Below are 22,311 nucleotides of genomic sequence, written 5' to 3'. Positions count from 1 at the left end.
ATACCTTGCCATTTTTCCCTTGGCATTACAAAATCATGACAATATGCTCTTTCATGTCAGTCTCCATCCAATCATGGATGACATAACTCATATTCACAACTTAATAAAGCAATGCATTAGTTGTATCACATGATCAATATTTATTGAACTAGAAATATTTCAATTTAAGGAACCTATAAAAATCATTGATATATTAGATTAATAGAGGCAAAGTTCAACATTAAAAATAGCTAAAACTAGCTTAATAATGTTGCTAGTTTTAAAATTCTTACCTTATGAAAAACCTTCGGAATAGACTACTAGAGATTTTTCAAAAGTGGTACCATTACATTTCATTTCAAGATTATATACAACTATATTAATTGTTGGGATATTTTTTCTTAGGACCATTGAAAAATAGATCTAAACTCCTAATAGAGATCAATAATAAATGGAGGAGATAAAAAATATACCACTACACTATCAAAAGGCAATGTAAGTAAAGGTGACCTAGTATGGAAAATAGGCATAAGAGAAAGGGAATATGCATCAATATTTTTAGGTAGTGAAAATTAATCTCATTTTTGTACTCTCATATATAATTATTATTTCTCAACTAGATGTAAAGTAATGCAATCAACTAAGTCAAATGTAAGAAATGCAAATTACAAATCAACAAAGAAGGAAGGTTAATTTTGTATCAATTTCAACATGATGAGTTGAATGATGTGTGGGATAGAGTTAATTATGAATCTATTATGTAATTTTGTATCTATTATGTAATTTTGTATCTTAATTATGAATCTAATGATCATGTATTATGAATCCTTGATAATCTATGATTTTGTATGTTAAGCATGTGTTTAAATATATCAGCTTAAACTTTATTTCAAATAAATTAATATGTCAATAGATACATAATGGTTAAAATTTTGAATTAGGTCAATAAAAATTTAGTGGGAGGTGAATTCAATTTAGTGAGAAAGAAAGTGCATGAAATGTATATTAATTTTCATCAGATTGATTATATCTTGTAACCAGCTGTAACTTATTTTAAATTGCATGTTATAAAATGTTTAAGTAATACCAAACTATTTTACAATACATGAAAATTATTAACTTAAGAGATTCGTTATGTCATAAATTATTTAATATATTGTAATTAAATTATATTATACAAGGAAGAATTCTAGGTGATTTATGAGGATCTATCTATTGATATAGGGCTCTGATTAATCTAGGGTTCATTGAGTGTTAGAGGTAAGGTTAGGGATAGGTTTCAATTAGCGTTGGGGTTCAATTATGACTATAATTAAGATTAGATTTAGCATTAATGTTAGGGTTAGGATTCAATTTTATTGGAGTTGACGAAAAATCAACTCTACAGCTCTCAAAGATCACTTGGATGCAAATTTGATTTTGACTATGGTTTAATTAGGGTTAGGGTTCAAGTTCTATGATAAAAAATAGGATTATGGTTAGGTTTGGGTTTCAAATATGATAAGGGTTGGGGTTGAACTATAGTTAGAATTTAATTAAGGTTACTGTCCTGGTTCAATATAAAGGTTTTACAAGCTTTTAAAAAAATGTTATTGGTAGGTGTGAAGTTGAATTGTATAGCCTTTACAAGCATCCTCCTCCTATGCTAAAATTTTAAATAATTCCTATCATCTAGGCACTTTGAAAGTGAAACATTCAACCATTAATATTTCTTAATATATATTGTGTGTCAAAATAGATATAATATTTGATTAAGTTTATGAAAATCCTTGCCTACAAATGGAAGTAGGTCTAGATCCATCACCTCAATAATATTGGTTTTTTTTAACTCTCAATTTTCTAATATTCTAATTTTATTTTAAAAATTTTGATGATGTTTTGAATTTTGCTAAGTGTAAAATTGTGCCTTATCTTAGCAGTAGTTTTCCCATGAATTTGGTTATTGAGCATTAATTGATTTTCTATTTTATTTGATCTTTATTGTGACACTCTACTAAGTTGTTGTCTATAGTTTATTTAATGAAGTAATTATAATGTAGTTTTTACATTGTGTGTTTTTTCACCCTCCAATATATCATTTGAACTATATTTTACTTTGTTGTAACCCTTGCACCTTGTTTTGGTGCAAGTAATAGTCTTACTTTAATTCTTCAATCTAAAAGTAGAAATGTTATTACAAGTGTAGTTAAAGTTTAATTATAAAAAAATTATCAAGCTATTAGCTAAAATCCAAAAACTGAAATCCTAAGAAAATTGAACCACATTCAGTTAACTAGTTCTGAGGAGTAAATTAAGGAAGATACTTTACATCTTCTTCCTCTCCTCTTAAGAAATCATAAATTACTTAATTTATGGCTTGCAATACAAAATTTACAACATTGATAACCTACAAATATCAATAAAAAAATTCAAAATGTTCAACAACTACTTAAAAAGAAGAAAATAGAAATAATTGTTGTAGTTGGAAAACCTCGAAAAGAATGTTCTACTAACAACCAAATGTAATCTTCTTTATTTGAGATTCATAATGTAATAATAGTAATATGTCACATGCAACATCATGTAGAGCCACTATTTAGAGATGTTCCACTATTTTAATTTTATAAATAAAGATGAAGGGGTAAAAGCACAAAGCTATGTCACACGTTTATAAAGGAAATGGTAAATGTTGATTCAAATTTTTAAATTGAATCAATAGAAAGTGAAATATATGTTTTAAATTTTAAAATCATGTAAACTAATAGAATGTATATTTTTTTGTTTATTTTATGTTTGTTATTTGTAAAAAAATTAAAAAATTTATTCGAATATACTTTCTTATAAAGTAAACACTATAATTTATTTACTAATAAAATACTGAAATTGAAATAACACAACGCGTCAAACTTTATATAGTAATTTTTTACTCTTTTTTTTTCATCAATTTTTTTGTGCATATTGATAACTTGTAACTTTAGTGAAAAATAATATTTTTAACTATTTTTTATGTATATATATTTTTCAATAAATTTGAAAAGTTGCATGTACTAAAATATAACTCTTTCCATTTGACATCACCTTATTTCTTAATTATTTATCCAAATTAGAAAATAATTATATCATCTTGACATAATAGACTCTTTTCTTCAATGCATATTTTTTTCAAAAAATTAAAATAAATTTTAGTATTTTTCTTTTACCTTTTCCCGTAAACTTTCTGATCATTGTTAGGACAATTAGCAGCAATATGTCCTATTTTGTTACATGAGAATCACTTAAGAGGAAGATTACCTTTTTACTTATCAATGCCTCTAGGAAGTTTCTTTGCCAATAAAGCCTCAAATTCTATCAAGTTATGTTCATCATCCACTTCTTCATTACCACTGCCATGATGACTTGACCTATATTCATGGTTATAATAGACATCCTTTCCTTTTCTTACCAGTGCATTAGATACTGATACTTTGAAAATAGATTCTAATTTAGGTACACTATTGTCAAAGCTATTCAATTTAAAATCAGTAAGATTTCCTAGCAGTGAATGAACTGTAACTTTATCTTTGTTGACTGACCTTAATTCTTGGATAGCAGATACTCTAATAGCATAAATGGTCAGTAAGGTTCTAAGAATTCTACTTGCCACTGTGTCTTTTGCTATGGCTCCACAAGTAGTTTTGATTCCTCCAACTACTTCTTTTATTCTTTGTTTGTATTGGGTGATGGTCTCACCTTCCATCATCCTCATGTCATCAAACTTGCCTCTTAGGCTTTCTTCTTTAGCTTTTTGCACAAGCTCATCTCCACCATAAATCAACTTCAACTTTTCCCAAACTTCATAAGCAATTTCTATATCATGAACATCAATATACACATAATCAAAAAGAGTACTTACAATGGCTTCCAATGCTTTAACATTCTCTTGTTACTCCTTGAGTTGATCTACACTTAGAGTACCGGTACGAGGTGTGTATGGATTAACCACATGCTGTCAAAACTGTGGCCTCATACCTTTGATGTAGATCTTCATTATGTCACTCCAGATTTTATAGTTATTCTTTATGAACTTAGGACCCTCCTTCTCCTTATCTTTGATCTTTACCTCAAGTGGTTAAGCTTATGCACAAAGAGGACCTAGAGTTCTAATACCAATTGTTATTATGAGGATTCGGTTATTATTGAGAAGGGGGGTGAATTAGTAATAAGAAATCTACAACGCTTTACAAAACTATACCGGTAACTACTTCAAACAATCTTCTAATCTGATTTAACAAACCATTTGTTCAAGTGTTCATCAATATGCAAACAGAGTAAAGATATCAAATGTACAAATCAGCAATGCATCCACCACATAAACATAGAGATTTTTGATGTGGAAACCCAACTGGGAAAACCATGGTGGGAATAAGCACCCACAATATGTATTTGCACTCTTTTGGAATGAGCTTGGTTAAAGGCCTCGGTCAATTAAGAGCTTACAATATGCCTAGTTAAGAGAAGACCATGTTAGGAGTCACTTAGTCAAGGGATTTTGCCTCACCCTTATTAGGAGCTCTACCCTATTAAGAGTAACCTTGTTAGAGTATTTCAAACTCAAGTTAATGAGCCACCCGGTGAAGGGATTTATAATATCAACCCTGTTAGGATCTACCCAGTTAAGGGATTTAAAATTGTTGTAACCGTTAGGGAACAACATGGAAAATGATCTGATTACAACACTTCCTTGCTTGCTACTGCCGATCCTCTTCAGTACAACTCTACTACACACATGCAGACACTTCAAATTGGTTCGACAATACCTTCTTCTTAAACCATCCACACAAAATCTCTGCTCCAACTAGCCCTAAATACAATTTTTATTTAGGGCGGGTACAAACCCTAATTATATCAACAAGATACAATGAATTTACATTGTCTGGTAAAATGCTCTACCAAAACACATTACAGATCATTAAAACAAATTTCTAGATGATTTCCATCATTCAATGATCACCGCACATCAATTTGATAAGCAATCAAACCCTTGTTTCATTCTTCTAAGAACTTTGTTGTTTCCCAAGAAATCTGATCCTTCTACACACTCAAATACAATCTTATCATTACACATGGATTATGACACATAATCACTAAGTTATGATCATGATAATATCCATGGCCAAACCTTAAATCATTACCGGTTAAGGATCTGATATCGGTATTCATTCTCCTTCATAGAGTTCATAATAGTCAATTGTAAATGTGCTTCTGGGTTCACCAAACTTGATGTGATTTCAATCACAGACTCGTACCAATGTTATGAACATATATTCTAAATCGCAACCATCAATTCTAACCGAAATGCATGATTCAGCTTCTTCTTCTCTCTTCTGCTAGTTTTGCATCTGGTCAAACTAGTTGTAATCAATGACAACATATACCTGATCATATCAACTTTACTGGTCATCTTCTCATCTCATCATCATCTCCATCAGTTATGCAAACAAAACAAAGATTTGGAAGATGAATGCAAATGATATGAAAAATAGGGTGTTAGAAAAAAAAATGCAAGAGTGCAAAGATGAAGTAAAATGCTAGATGATTGAAATGGGAGAGGGTTTGGGTTTAAATATTTTTCCTCAAGGAGAAATCATGCATCAGGAGGAATATGGGATAATGGGAGTTTAGTGGTATAGGAGGAATGAGTAGTAAGGAGAGAAGATAAGTTGTAATGGGAAATGGTAAGTGGTAAAGAGTGTTTATTAAAGTTGTTTATTTTAAATAAATGGAATGGATAAATGATAATAAAGAAATACATATTTATTTAATGGATTAATTAATTAATGATATGAATATTAATATTATAATGGAAAATGAATATATTATAGTATAGTGAATAATATGAATAATGAATAATGAAAATAATGGAATAATATCATACAATGTTATGCATAATAAGAATATTATATGATAAAGATCCATCTATTGATGTAGGAATAATTAAAATTGATTGAGAGGACAATTTAATGAAGTTTTTTATGTGTATACATTCTGATCATGGCTTTTATTTCTATTATCTACATAATTTCACATAGATACATCTTGTCAAAGCTAATAGATGTGTTGATATTAATTATGTTTAATATTATAGTATTAATTAAATTATTGTACAACCCTCTTCTTTTACATATGGACCTCTAGATGCATAAACCCTTTCAAAAGAATAAATTTAGATAATATATCTAGTTGTATGGATCATCAAGTAGTTTTCTAATTTTTTGTCAAGTTTTTTTGTTATTCTTGATTTAGAGAATCCTAATGCACAATAAACACCATCATCATCTACGTATCCAAGCATCATGACCTAAAATAGATGAACAAATTTGAAATATTTTGATCTCAATAAATTGTTGAATGTTGTGTAAATTTGAGTTCATTTCCCTATCTATCTATATGTGAAACCTTACATTAACCATATCTATACATATTTATGCTAAGAGGTTGTATAACAACTAAACCTTCTTTCACAATATCTAAGACATTGTGAAGGAAGTAAGTGCTATTTCACAAAAGATAAATTTTCTCATGCAACAAGAGGTTGCACAACAATTATGACCCCTTTGTGCTATAAATAGGGTCTTGCCATTTTCATCTAAATTTCTAGAAAAATTAAATTAATCTAAGTTGATTTAAGTTTCAATATATACTTTAATCCAAACACCCAAATCAAATCCTTCTTTCAGAAGTCATCTTAAAGAGTTTGATGGTTGTTGTTACATTTTCCCTAATCATGATGGTATAAATTTAGGATTAAGCACCCCAAAATGGAAGTTTAAGAAATCATAAATAAATTGCATTTCTAATTGAGGAAATTCATATAAGAAATCAAACATATCAATATAGGTGTCAATCTAATAAATATTATAAATGTTTAACACTATAAACAAAATCCATATTATTTGGATATAATCTCCCTATTAAATTAGAAAAACTTATTTAATCTCAACTATAAAGAGTTGTGAATTACTAGAAAACAATGCATCTTTTACATTTACGAGTGAAGTGTACAAACTAAAGTGGTGAATTAAAATGTCTAATCTAGATGCATCATTAACTACCTCATTTGACTCATTTAATAACATGCAAGCACTAGATGTTTAAAGGAGTATAAGAATACTAAATCTTAATAATTATTATATTACAACAATGTTTCAATTGTGTTTCAAATTGTGATACAAATACTTAAAGATAAAAATAAATATGTGCTCATTAGGGGAAGAGCACTAGTAGTGAATTGTGTTCCAATAACCAATCACTCCTTGTGCAACCAACCCCACAATTACTAATTTTAAAGGATCTCATTAATAAGTTTCACATGAACCAATAGACGATCTCTTTGTGAGTATTTTGATTCATAATCGGCCAAATTTGTGCACCACTTTAGATACATTTTCCCACAAGTACTAGCAAAATTTTGAGCAGACAATTATTGGAACAACTTTAAGTAGGTATTGGGTGACACTTTGGAATGTGTACTTTTTAACCCTTGTGTACATAACTAATCCCACAACATGCGCTATTACTACCCAAAAGACAAAACCTTATCTCTAAATAGTTAAGTTGTATATGGAGACAATAAAAGAAATTGAAATTCCATGTACCATTAAAGATCTATGGATGCACAAATTTAACTATAACCACTACTGGTACGCTTCCCCTATATAAACAAAACTAATCTTACAAGAGAAAAAAATTGTTATACTATACAAAACATAGAAAAAAATAGCTATAATGAAGAAATGAATCAAATATGATATTCAACTTTATTTTATACCTAATAACTACTCTCCTAAACATTCCACACCTGGCTCTTCTGATTCTAGCACTTTTACTCTTCAGCCACAAACTTTAACCATTTTATATAGTGTGATAATGACATGGTTGAACTAAACTGAGTGTTTTGAGATCCCTTACCAACAATACCCTTAATTAATTCAAAGAAATGAAGAAAGCAAACCCGTCCACTAAATACCTGTTGATGTTTCTGATAAGGAACTGGTTGGTTGTAAGTGGTCCAACCTACACTACATTTCAAATCACTACCTTCTTTATTTCAAACTTAATGTTTTCCGTGCATGCCATATGAGAGAAGAAAAGGAAGAGCTTCCAAGAAAAGTGTGTTTTTCCATGCTAGAATTATTTGGACAATCACATTTTAATTCAATTGTTAAATGCAAATCTAAAATAATCGACTTTGGACCATTATTTAAATAAATAGACGAGATAAAAGACCAGATATAACCTTGAGTTAAGTAAAAAGTTTATAAAGTGGGTCCTTGGTAGATTTGAAATTTACATGGTAAGCATCTAAAAGAGAATAGATAATATATATATGATGAAAATAAAATTAGATGAATCTTAATATATAATCTAGGTGTAGGATTAAAAAAAATGTTATTTGTATAAAAAAAAAGAAAAAAGTTATTATTGTATTAAATTGATTTTGAGCATAGTAATAAATACTCTAGGAATTCCATAACTAGATCTTTTAATTAAAATATTTGTCCTCTTCCAACAGATATCAATTTGTATACTTCATCACATGATTATAAAAAAGCTGAATGAAACTTATGTTTTTGAACTATTTTTCCTCCTCCAACACATATTTTCACCAATTTGTATACATCTTTATCATAAGATTATGAAAAGGTTTAATGAAACATGGGATTTTGACCTCCATTCCCAACAGTGCTTTGATTAATTCCTAAAACTTCTCAAATTGGGATTTATTTTTAGTTTAATTTATTTTAATTATTATTATAAAAGTCAAAATAATAATAGTTTAAAATAATTACTTCTAATGTGGTATGAAAAATTCAAATACTTTTTATTCAAATTGACTTTTATTAAAATTCAAGAGGATCACTATGTTCATATTAAAGAGGGTCACAATGTTTATTGTAGCGTCATAAAATTGAAACACTTGCAATTTTGACAGCATTTTAAGTCTTCACCCTAGCGACTTCATCTCCTTACTCAATTGGGACCCCTCTCTACATCATCATTCCGAGTCAACTCTTGTTTCAGCTCTTGTGCCACCTTGTGACTCTGTCCAAGCCCCAAAATATGGTAGGACAAGGGCATAGCACCCCTTGTTACCCTTAGGACAATGGTGTGGCTCCCCTGTCCCCCTTCTTTGGGTGGCCCTAAAATGGGTCCATTCGGCCCTTGACTCTAATTTTCTCTCGTTTCCAGAAGGTGAAAATATGCAAGAATAAGCGGAAATTTGGTAAACAAGTGGAAGGTCTCCATTATCGTCATCAAGCATTCAAGTCTTCTTCTTCATGTGTCTTCTTTATTCATCCATTGGAGAAACATTACAAGCATGTGTGTGCGTTAGGATTTTTTCACGTTACATGCCATTTCATGCAACACTTGTGATTACATTTGAGAAGCAAATAAATCATCATCAAAAAATTGCAGATCTACAAGGTATACATTTTCATTATTTACATTTAAGAATTTACAATTACTTTCTTTCAAGGTTGATTCCTCAATTGGGGATTGAAAAAGGAAAACCCCTATCCATAAACCTTTTTTCGCACTTTCATGTGTGTAGGTTGCAAGAGCGCAACTGTAATTGAGAGCTTGGGCGTCATTTTCAAAGATGGAAAAACCCTTTTCGATACGCGGATTTTTCAGAGGACCAAGTGCAACTTCAACCCGATCCCAACGAATTTTCTCTAGATTTGCAGGGTAGATCTGTATCAGTCTTAATACCTCAAAACTAAAGTTACAACGCAGTCCCAAATTGGTAGCTCCTTATTTCATCCATTTTATCTTCCTTTTCTGCATAGTCAACAAGCCAGCATATCTATTTACAAAAGAGGGCAAATAACATTCCAACCCTTGTAATCCACTTGGCATTCACATCCTTATTTCCTTTGGATTTGCATCTAGCGTATTCAAGCCTGTCTTTTTAATATAAAGTATCTCCCAAGTGAAAATCATCCTAGTGATTTCCTTTCTCTCTCTTAGGTGGGGAATCACTATGCTTCAATTTTCCACTTTACATATTTGGTGAAACCGATGTCTTACACCATTAATTTTGATTTATTTTTTTCAGATCTAAGTGTATGAAATTTAAAATTCATATTTTCATTTACAAGTTTGATTTCCTTACAAATTTTAAAGATTTATAGGTTGATTTCATTAAACCCTAATTTTTAATTTCAAAATTAAGCTTGTCAATTGTTTGATTTGGATCAATTATTTCAGATTTGAGTAATTTTTCAATTTAATAATTCAAAATTTCATCTACAAGACAAATTTCACAATTAATTTCTAAACTTAAGTAGTTAACTTCAAAAACCCTAAATTTTAAAATTTTAAAAATTAAGCTTGTGGGTTTTTAAAATATTGAATTTTCCTCTTCAAATTTAGTTTCTAATTTCAATTTAAATTCATAATTCCAATTTTAGATCAAATTTTAATCTCAAACTCAAATTTTAAAACTAAGTGGTTAATTAAACAAACCCTAATTTTTAAATTTAAATTAATTTTGTACATTTCCCAGATTTTCAGTTTCCAATCTTAGATCTAATTTCAAATTTAAATTATAAAATTAAGTGGTTCTTTATACAAGACCCTAAGTTTGAATTAAATTTTGTTGTGGACAATTTTAAATTTAAATTTTAAAATTGAGAGGTTGGATAATAGAGCCCTAATTTTTAAATTTAAATTAATTCTCAAATTTTACATTACAATTTCCAATTTTCTTTCAATTCAAAATTTCAACATTTTAAATTTTAAAATTAAGAGGGTATCTTCACAAGGCCCTAATTTTAAAATTCAATCACTTTTGGATAATTTAAATTTTAAATTAAGAGGTTATTTTTACATAATCCTAATTTTAAATTTTAATTTTCTAGGAGGTGGCATTATTGCTCTTTATTCTTTCAATCAATTTCTTCATTGAATAAACTTTTTTCCTAGAATTTTGAATTATTCAATTATTTTGCGAGTTTCAAATTTCAAATTTAAATTTCAAATTTGGAACTCAAATTCCATTTTCCCTCCTTTATTCAATTTTCTATGCATATATGGGGTGAACATTATGGTTAAATGACATATGAGTTTCTGGTTTGATCATAAGTGCATATGGAGTTCTTATATTATTTTGATAATTCAATTTCAAGTTAAATTAAGATGTTCATGATTTTCCCTTTCATACATATGATGATAACTTAGTTCTCCCTTTCATTCATACCTATGATTTACCCTCTCCCAAAATTGATCTCATTAATGAGGGCACATTGGTGCAAAAAGAAAATATGGACACTTCTTTCAAAAATCTCCCTCCTAAAGATAAATCTTTGGATAATTGTGTTCCTTCTTATCCTAAAAATTACCTCCCTCATAAGGATTATTTGGTGCAAGAGGATGATATTATGACTATTTATCCTAGTGATACCATAACTTCTTTTCATGATCTTTCCTCTAAAGATGAAGCATTAATTACATATGATAATCATTTTCCTAATGATTGCCTTGAACATAAAGATACCTTAGAACAAGAGGATGATATTATTTCTCATCATAATGCTCTCTCTCCCAAAAATCAATAGCTAAAAAAAAATCAAATCAATTCCATTCATGTTCCTAGGAAACCATAAATTCTTCCTAATTATCATTTTGTGCCTTACACATATACTAATGAGGTAGTTGATGAGAACATAAGTGAAGCATCATATGCTTTCTTAGTTCCTACAATCCTCTCTTCAATTCACTCAAGTAAACCATCTCCTACCAAAGAAGTTCTTGAAGAAGAACTCTTAGAGGATGATTGGGGGTCCTTAGATTTCACTCCTACCTTTTCTAGAAAGTCTAAGATGCCTGGATTCCATATTCCAAATTTTTCTCTTAACACAAATCTTGAAATAGATTGGACCTCTTTAAACTTCAATCCAAATCCCCCTAAGTGTGAACCCTTTTTTGAACATACACATGGATTCAATGGACAAATGCCTGAATGTGAGCGACAAAGTCATGGGAAATCACACTTTCCTTTGTCAACATCTTCTTCTGCATTGTATTGCAAATCCACACCTTCTCATTCTAATTTTGAGTTACAACAAGAAAACGTGTTGACCCATCTTCTAAATTCCAACTTAATATCTCCTCTTTGTCCTAAATGAAGAAGAAAACATAAACAACATTCTCAAAATTCTTCTTTTTCTAAATATCATCAAACCCATGGCCATTCTACTAATGAATGTGAAGTTTTGAAAACACAAACACAACATTGCATTGATTCAGGCATGTTAAAAATAACATTTGAAAATTAATGGCATATTCATCATGATCATCTAAAATAATGTTCAAGTTCCTATTATGTTGCTCCTCACTATGTGACATAGTTAGCCTATCTATTTGGGGCTCTTTACAATTCATGGTGGTACAATTTCAGGTGCAATCATACTTAATGAGCAACACAATAGTCTATTTATTCTTGCCTCTATGCTTGGGGGGAAAGAATATTCATTTTCCTCTTTCTAAGGTTTCACTATTTTCTTTTTGGAGTACATTATTCATAAACTCGATGTCCTTTCTTCTCCTTCATGTGAGTGCATGTCAATTTTGTGACTGGGATCTTTTCCTTATTTGAAACGATACATTTATTAGGAAAAATCTCTCCTCAGAGAACTTTTTGTGAACCTTCTTCTTCTTTGTCTCTCTTGGAAAATTACATCTTCTATTGTGTTATTCATAACTTTATGTCCTTTCTTGAATGGAGTTATCCTTCATGCGAGTGCATGTATGTTTCCTGGTTAGGATGTATTCCTTGCTTCAAATGGTACGTCTCTTATGAGTAATATCTCTCTAGAAGTTGTGTAATTCTTCTCATTTTTCTACACTTGCGGAGCAATTATCTCTCTCCCTCTCTCTTTTTGTAAGGATCCACACTTTCCTATGTTGTGGATGGTGTGAGTTTTATTACTTAATGTCATTCCTTGTGTGGAATTTTTGTTGTTCACTCAAGGGTTCTCTCTTATACTAGAGGTGTAAGTCCTTGATTATAACCTCTTTTACACTTGGTAATGTACATCTATAATAAATTCACCCATCCCCATTGGGATAAAAGTGAGTCATCCAGAATCCCTTTCACTTAGTAGTAGGAGGAAGGATTGAATTATTGTTCCCTTCTAAGCTTTGTTCTAGAAGATGTTATATTGTAGATGTATTTTGAGAAAAGATCTCTTCACCTCCAAGGATCTGATGAATCAATGATGATCAGTTAGTACCAAACCGATACTGAGAGGGGGGGGGGGGGGGTGAATCAGTACTGGTAAAAGCACTTTTCCTTGAACTGGTTTGACTGAGAACCCTGCACTTTGACTGGCAAGTAATAACACTGGTCTAAACCAGATTACTACCTGTTAAGCATAGTGAAAGACATAAACCAGTAACTCAACTTTCCACACAATCTAACATCTTATTTCCACTTCACCCATATGCATACGCTAGTAATACTTCAAATGAAATGTAAAGATTTACTGGTTCAACATGCTTTACCACTTAACAGAGAATAACAAAGCATCATATGACAAGAATCACACATAACACACATATTTTTCACGTGGAAACCCAACTAGGAAAAACCATGGTGGGGATGACTACCCACAAGCTGTTGTTTGAACCCTTTCGAAGTCCGCACTGTTAGGAGCCTAGTCCAATTAAAGAATTTACAATAGGTTCTCTTAGGAACCGATCCTACTAGGGATCACCCAATTAATGGATGGCTAAAATACCTAGTTAAGGGATAAAACCTATTAAAGGTTACCTTGTTAGAGTATTTTTAGAACTCAATGATTTTGACTCACCTTGTTAAAGGATTTTACAGCAAGCCGGTTAAAGCTACCTTGTTAAGGGATTTTCCAACTATTGAAGTGGTTAGAGGTCAAAAAGTATTACAATGATCTGGTAACAACACTCAATGCCAATGCAGATCCACTTTAGTTCCTTCCTTCTACACTCACACTCTGCAGGTATCTATTCTCATATCTGGTTTGGCAAGAATCACATATCTTTGCACTTAGATAGTCACACAACATTTTCCAACAACCTCAATATGAAAAACAACATTGACCTTATAGGAAACAGATAGGTTAGTAGCATAAATAATAAACCTAAACATTTTGGTTAAGAAATTCAGTCGATTCAACCCTGACCATTCATCATATTGCATTGATTACAATAGTCTTGAACAGATTCTCAAGACGTTCTCCATCATTCATTCTTCACCGCTTCTTGGAGGCTAATAACCCATCACACACTCTCCACCGTTTATAGAGACTTCACACATTCCCGAGGTAGATAAGATCAATCTCCTTCATGCAAGATCTTTCACGCGCACAAGGTTGATGTGGCAACACAAATTGTTCTTCATTACAATGCTAACTCATCACACAATGTTATCGATTGAATCACAATTGCATAGACCACTTCAACCGGAAACCCTGAAGCTAAGACTACCAACCGGTAGTCATACCATATGAAACCTTGATACAAAACATTCCATATACCAGTTCACAATCCAACATTACGGTTCACTTGGACAAACATACCGCTTCACTTTTTCACATTTACTGGTTCACAACATCATACCGGTTCACTTTTCCAGTTTCTTAGTTTCAATGTACCGGTTCACCCTTCAGCATATTGACATCAATGACAACATACAATATCATCATGTCATCATAATATTCACATATGCCAATAATCTCCCCCTTTGGCATTGATGACAATATACAAAGATATCTCTGAGCTTCACATCTTCTCCCATAATACTGCAGATATCTTCTTCGCTTCACATCTTCTCTCCCTTTGACAGTAAGGCCAAAGTGAAGGCATAATCATCTATGTTCTACTATGTTGGTCCCCCTAAGAAGTAGCATCCTTCAACCCACCAATCCTAAGAAAAATATATTAGTGTAAGTCCTGACTGATGTGGAGCACACACCTTTAGTTCACCTCTTGAAGTGGAAGCACCCCTAACTCACCTCTTAAATAGGTAAAAGTAGCCTTTGGTAGAGGCTTGGTGAATGTGTCTGCTAACTGCTCCTTACTAGAAACATGTTCCAGTACAACTTCTTTGTTCTAAACCTTTTCCCTTAAGAAATGATACTTAAGCTCAAAGTGCTTGGTTCTAGAATGTAAAACCAAATTCTTGGAGATGTTAATCGCACTTGTGTTGTCACAAAATATACTTACTGGTTTAGATACAAGAACTTTGAAGCCATTTAATACATGCTTCATCCAAATAGTCTGGGTGCAATTCATAAAAGTTGCAACATACTCCGCTTCTGTTGTAGACTGAGAGATACAACTCTATTTCTTACTCATCCATGAGACTAGTCTTCCACCAAGAAATAATGCACCACCAGTTGTGCTCTTCTGGTCATCCATATTACTAGCCCAATCAGCATCTATGAACACTCTCAGGTTGAAATCATTATTGTATGGATACCATTATCCATAGCCAATAGTTCCCTTCAGATATCTAAGAATCCGCTTGACTGCTACCAAGTGAGATTCTCTTTAGCTTTTCTGGAAGTGAGCGGTAATGCCCACTACATGTGCAATGTCTGGTCTACTATGCACTACATAATGAAACTTACCAATCATTGATCAGTATTCCCTCTCATTTACCAACACTAAGTCATCCTCTTTTGATAGTTTACAACTAGTTATCATTGGTGTACCAACCGGTTTGTTGTCTTCCATGCCAAAGGTCTTTAACACCTCTTTGACATACTTGGACTGAGTGATAAAGATTCCATCTTTCATTTGCTGAATCTATAGTCCAATGAAGAACTTAATCTCCCCTATGAGTGACATCTCAAACTCCTTTTTCATTTCATCTACAAAATCATGACTCATCTTGTCATCTCCTCCAAACATTATGTCATCAACAAATACCTCACAGATCAGAATCTGATCTCCTTCTGACTTCAGGTAGATATTACTATCCTCGCTTGTTCTCTCAAATCCAATCTTCATAAGATGAGAGTGCAAGCATTCATACCATGCTCTAGGTGCTTGCTTTAGTCCATACAAGGCCTTATGTAGCCTCCACACTATGTCACTATCTTCTGATAGGGAAAACCCATCTGGTTGCTCTATATACACCTCCTCTTCTAGTATTCCATTTAGGAATGCAGACTTTACATCCATTTGATATACCTTGAATCCCTTGAATGCTGCATATGCAAGAAGCATACGAACTCCTTCCAATTTGGATACTAGAGCAAAGGTTTCTCCATAGTCTTCTCCTTCTTCTTGGGCATATCCTTTACACACCAATTTGGCTTTATTTCTAACCACTAATCCATCTTCATTCAGCTTGTTTTTGAAAACCCATTTGGTGCCAATGGCATTTTTATGCTCTGGTCTAGGTACCAAAGACCATGTACCATTCTTTTCTACCTGATCAAGTTCCTCTTCCATTGCCTTGATCCACTCTTCATCTTTATGTGCCTCTTTGAATGATTTAGGATCAAATTTAGAGATCATACATGAGTTTTATCTCACCTTTCTTCTTGTAAGAATTCCTACATCCTTGTCTCCTATGATCTACTTTGGATCATGATTGAGTTTGACATACCTAGGTATGTTCTTAATAGATTCCTCTTGTTTTTCTTCATCATCCTCATCTTCATCAACATCAGCATCTACCAGTGTAGGAGCACAATTACTAGTACTGGGCTGATTTGCAACCGGTTCCCAGAAGGTTACTACCCATTCATCTCCTACATGCTTACTATCAGTTTCCTCAGGTTTCTCAGATTTTTCATCAACTCTAACATTGATGCTTTCAACAATTTTCTGAGTCTTATTGTTGAAACATTTGAGAGCTTTACTCTTGGTAGAATATACTAAGAATATTCCCTCATCACATTTGGCATCGAACTTGTTCTGATTTTCACTCCTCTTGATATAATACTTGCTACCAAACACTCTAAAGTAGCTTACCACTAGTGTCTTACCAGTCCAGTACTCATAAGGAGTCTTATCCTTCCCTTTCTTGATGAGTACCAAGTTCATTGTGTAGATAGTAGTGCTCACCGCTTCTCTCCAAAAGGTGTGAGCAACCTTTCCTTGGATCAGCATAGTTCTAGCCGCCTCAACCATAATCTGGTTGTTCCTTTCTACTAAGCCATTCTATTGTGGGGTCCGAGGGGTAGACAGTTGCCTCTTGATGCCATTCTCTTCACAGTATTTGTTGAATTCTCCCGAAGTGAATTCCCCTCCTTGATCAGTTTTAAGGCATTTGATTCTTCTATTGCTTTCCTTTTCTACTAGTGCTCTGAAAGCTTTGAACTTTCCCAAAGCTTCAAACTTTTCCTTCAAGAATGTGACCCACATCATTCTTGAGCAATCATCTATGAGAATCATAAAATATCTATTTCCCTACACACTCCTAGTTTTCATAGGACCACACAAATCAATATGCACAAGATCAAGTAAATTGTCTACAGTGAAAGGTTTAACTTTGAAGGTAGGAAGACATTTTCCCCAGTTGACACTCTCTGCACAAAGGATTTTCTAGTTTGCTCAGCATAGGCAATCCTCTAACTGCCTTGATCTTATTGACCTTCATAATATTGTCAAGGTTTACATGGCAGAGTCTCCTATGCCATATCCAGCTATCTTCAAACTTAGCCATAAGACATGTACTGATATTAACATTTAGCTGAAATAGGTTACCTTTGGTCTGCATATTGGTAGCCATCAGTTCACCATTCTTTCTCTTGATTTTGCACACTCCATTTCTGAATTCTAGAGTGAGTCCATTATCATTTAGTTGAGCAACACTCAAATTGTTGTGTCTGAGACCTCTACCCAATACACATTGTCAGCGCTGCTTCTTCCATTTAGAGAGATGGACCCTTTGCCTTTTACCATACATGGTGCATCATTACCAAAACTAACCACACCACCATCATACTCTTCTAGAGATAGAAACTTACTCTGGTCACCAATCATATGGTGAGAATAACCACTGTCAATAATCCACTCATTGGAATTATCCAAGCAGGAGACAAGAGCCTTCTTATCTAACACATATTCCTTGACCGCTGCAAATACAATATCTTCATTTTCTTCATCTTCTGATTCCTCATCAGTGACACCTTCATCAACTTCTACAAAATAGTTTCTCTGGTCTCCTCCTTTGAACTTCTTGAACCTCTTCAGTTTGTCCTTGTTGTCACCATTAGGGCAGTTTATAGAAATGCGTCCTATCTGGTTACAAGAAAAGCATTTTAAAGGAAAATTACCTTGGTATTTACCGGTTCCCTTGGGAAGTCTCTTGGCAAGGAGAGTTTCAAATTCCATCAGGATCTCCTCATCATCCATTTCTCTACTTTGTCTTGGTTCACCACTGGTACTAACTTCTTTTCCTTTTCTAGATGTTGCAACAGATGCTCTGAAGGTTGATTCAGTCTTCTAAATACTGCCATCATAGTTATTTAGCTCGACCTCAACTCCTGAATAGTAGCAACCCTTATTGCATAGACCGGTAATAAGGATCTCAAAACTTTGCTAACAATAGTGGAATCTTCCATTTTACAACTTGCACTCTTGATATCTCCAACAACAGTTTTGATTCTTATTCCATATTGTTGAATGGTCTCTCCTTCAACCATCCGCATGTCTTCAAACTTACCCCTAAGGCTTTCTTCCTTAGCTTATTTCACATGCTCATCACCACCATAGATATTCTCAAGGGCATCCCATACTTCTTTGGGATTCTCTTTGTCCTGAACATCAATAAACTCAATGTCAGATAAACTACTAATGAGGGCTTCCATGAATTGCCCATTCTCCTGAATCTTTCTCTTTTGGTAATCGGTGAGAGTATCGGTAGGGATAACACAAGCATTCTCAACATAGCTTCAATGTTGAGCACCCATGCTTCTGATGTATCTTTATTATGTCCTTCCATATTTTAAAGTTGTCTCTATTGAACTTTGGACCTTCCCTCTTCATCATTAGAGTAGGATCTTTGCCTCAAGCGGTTAAGCTTACAACACAGAGGACCTGGAGGAAGCTTCGATACCAATTGATGAATCAATGATGAATAGTTAGTACCAAACCGATATTGAGAGGGGGGGCTGAATCACTACTAGTAAAAACACTTTTCCTTGAACCTGTTTGACTAAGAACCCTACACTTTGACTGGCAAGTAATAATACCGGTCTAAACTAGATTACTACCGGTTAAGCACAGTGAAAGACATAAACTGGTAACTCAACTTTCCACACAATCTAACATCTTATTTCCACTTCACCCATATGCATACGCTAGTAATATTTCAACTAAAATGTAAAGATTTACTTGTTCAACATGCTTTACTCCTTAATAGAGAATAACAAAGCATCACTTGACAAGCATCACACATAACACACATATTTTTCATATGGAAACCCAACTAGGAAAAACCACAGTGGGGATGAATACCCACAAGTTGTTCTTTGAACCATTCTAAAGTCTGCTCTGTTAGGAGCCTAGTCTGGTTATAGACTTTACAAGAGGTAGGAATTGATCCTGCTAAGGATCACCGATTAAGGGATGGCTAAAATACCCGGTTAAGGGCTAAACCCTATTAAAGGTTACCTTGTTAGAGTATTTTTAGAACTCAATGATTTTGAGTCAACCTGTTAAAGGTACCTTGTTAAGGGATTTTCCAACTGTTGAAGTGGTTAGAGGTCAACAAGTATTACAATGATTTGGTAATGGCACTCAATGCCAATGCAGATCCACTTTAGTTCCTTCCTTCTACACTCACACCCTGCAGGTATCTATTCTCATATCTAGTTTGGTAAGAATCACGTATCTTTACACTTAGATACTCACACAACATTTGCCAACAACTTCAATATGAAAAACAACATCGACCTTATAGGAAACAAATAGGTTGGGAGCATAAATCCTAAACCCTAAACATTTCGGTTAAGCAATTTAGTCGGTTCAATCCTGACCATAGATCATATTTCTTTGATTACAATAGTCTTGAACAAATTCTCAAGACGTTATGCATCATTCATTCTTCACCACTTCTTGGAGGCTGATAACCCATCATGCATTCTCCACCATTTACAGAGACTTTACACATTCCCAAGGTAGATAGGATCAATCTCCTTCATGCAAGATCCTTCACGCATACAAGGCTGACGTGACAACACAATCTGTTCTTCATTACAATGCTAAAACATCACACAATATCATTGGTTGAATCACATAGGCATAGAACACTTCAACCGGAAACCCTGAAACTAAGACTACCAACCGGTAGTCATACTGTATGAAACCTTGATACAAAACATTCCATATACTGGTTCACATTCCAACATACCAGTTCACTTGGACAAACATACCACTTCACTTTTTCACATATACTAGTTCACAACATCATACCAATTCAGTTTTCCAGTTGCTTAGTTTGAATATACCGGTTCACCCTTCAACATATTGACATCAATGAAAACATACAATATCATCATGTCATCATACTCTTCACATATACCAACAGGATCTCCTTTACACTTATAGCAAGATATATCTTTTTTAACTATCTTATCCTTTCTTGAAGAGTATTCCCCGTCTTGCTTGGATTTATGACATTGTTGCATGATGGATATTTTCTTGGTGTCAAAGGAAGGTATCCTTGTTCTACTTTCCTTGAGATATCAACATTAAACTATCTTGATATCTTAAGGGGGGGGCACCCACACTACTCCTTTTGTATTATATTTCTCTTGTGCATTGTATCTCTTATACAATGGGTCATTCCTAGAATGATATTTCACCACTTTTCCCTTATACAGTGGGTCATTCTTAGAACAAAATGTTACCACTGTTTCCTTATACAGTGGGTCATTCTCAGAATGAGATGTCGCCACTTTTCCCTTATACAATGGGTCATTCTCAGAAAGAGATGTCATCACTTTTCCCTTATACAGTGGGTAATTCTCAAAAGGAGATGTGACCACTTTTCTTTTAAACTGTGGGTCATTCTTAGAATGCAATGTCACCACTTTTCTCTTATACAGTGGGTCATTCTCGAAACCAAAGGACAACCTCTTAGAGCGAGTTGTCGCCACTTTCTTAATATTTGTACTATACATCTTATACATGTTGTAGCATACTTGGGCATAGACTCCTGTGAGGTTCTCTGAACCTCACTTTCACACACACGCACAAGGTTGAGTGGAACTAACAGTGTTCTCACTCTCCTCCCTTACATGGATCACCTAGTTCTAGGGGCAAGATGTCCATGGTTCCTTTTGTTCGCCTTTCTTCTCATGGATCACCAAAGTGTGTATTCATGTTCTCTCTCTTCTTCCTCTCATTAACTCATAGTATTACTATTGATGGTTAATGGATGATGCCATCTTTTCTCTTTTATGTGATTATTGGTATTTATGTGATGCCATTTGTCTTTGTGTTTCAATTATTTGTTGAGACATTTGAGTATTGAGGTCTCTTCGGCTAGTTGATTTGTGGTCTTGTGTTTTGGTATTTGTCATGTGTCTCTTGTGATTTGTCTTGTTTTATTTGTCTTGTTCTTTTTGTCTTGTGTTCTCTTGCATATGTCTGATTGGGTTAAGATCCTAAGATTGGGGGATTTTGTTCCTCAAGATTAGTGATATCTTATACTCCTTGTTGTATTTCTTTGCATCTCTCATCTTCATCTCTTTCTTTCTTCTACTTTACTGGAAGTATTGGTATAAGTCATACTACCACTAAAGTGGGGGCTAAATGTGGTGTCATAAAATTGCGACCCTTGCAATTGTGACCATATTTTATGTCCTCACCATAGCGATTGTATCTCCTTACTCAATTGGGACCCCTCTCTGCATCATCATTCGGAGTTTCCCCCTGTTTCAGCTCTTGTACCACCTTGTGACCCTATACCGGGCCCAAAATAGGGCAAGATAGGGGCATAGCGCCCTTGTCCCTCTTAGGAAAAGAGCATGGAACCCCTATCCCCCCTTGGGTAGGGGTGTGGCACCCCTATCCTCCCTCTTTGGGTGGCCCAAAAATGGGTCCATACAGCCCTTGACCCTAATTTTCTCTTCACGATTTAAATTTCCCCATGTCGACCTTCGATGAGATGAATTAATCCTCTTAGGCAAGTATAAAAAGGGATTTAGTCCTCTAATTTTTAGAAGGTGAAAACATGCAAGAATAAGCGAAGATAAGCAAAAATTGGGTAAATAAGTGGAAGGTCTCCATTATTGTCATCAAGCATTCAACTCTTCAAGCATCCATCAGGTTTTCTTCTACATCTTTCTTCTGCATTGATCCATTGGG

Source organism: Cryptomeria japonica, chromosome 5, assembly GCF_030272615.1.
Source record: "Cryptomeria japonica chromosome 5, Sugi_1.0, whole genome shotgun sequence".
Lineage (NCBI taxonomy): Eukaryota > Viridiplantae > Streptophyta > Pinopsida > Cupressales > Cupressaceae > Cryptomeria > Cryptomeria japonica.
This window is presented reverse-complemented; position numbering follows the sequence as displayed.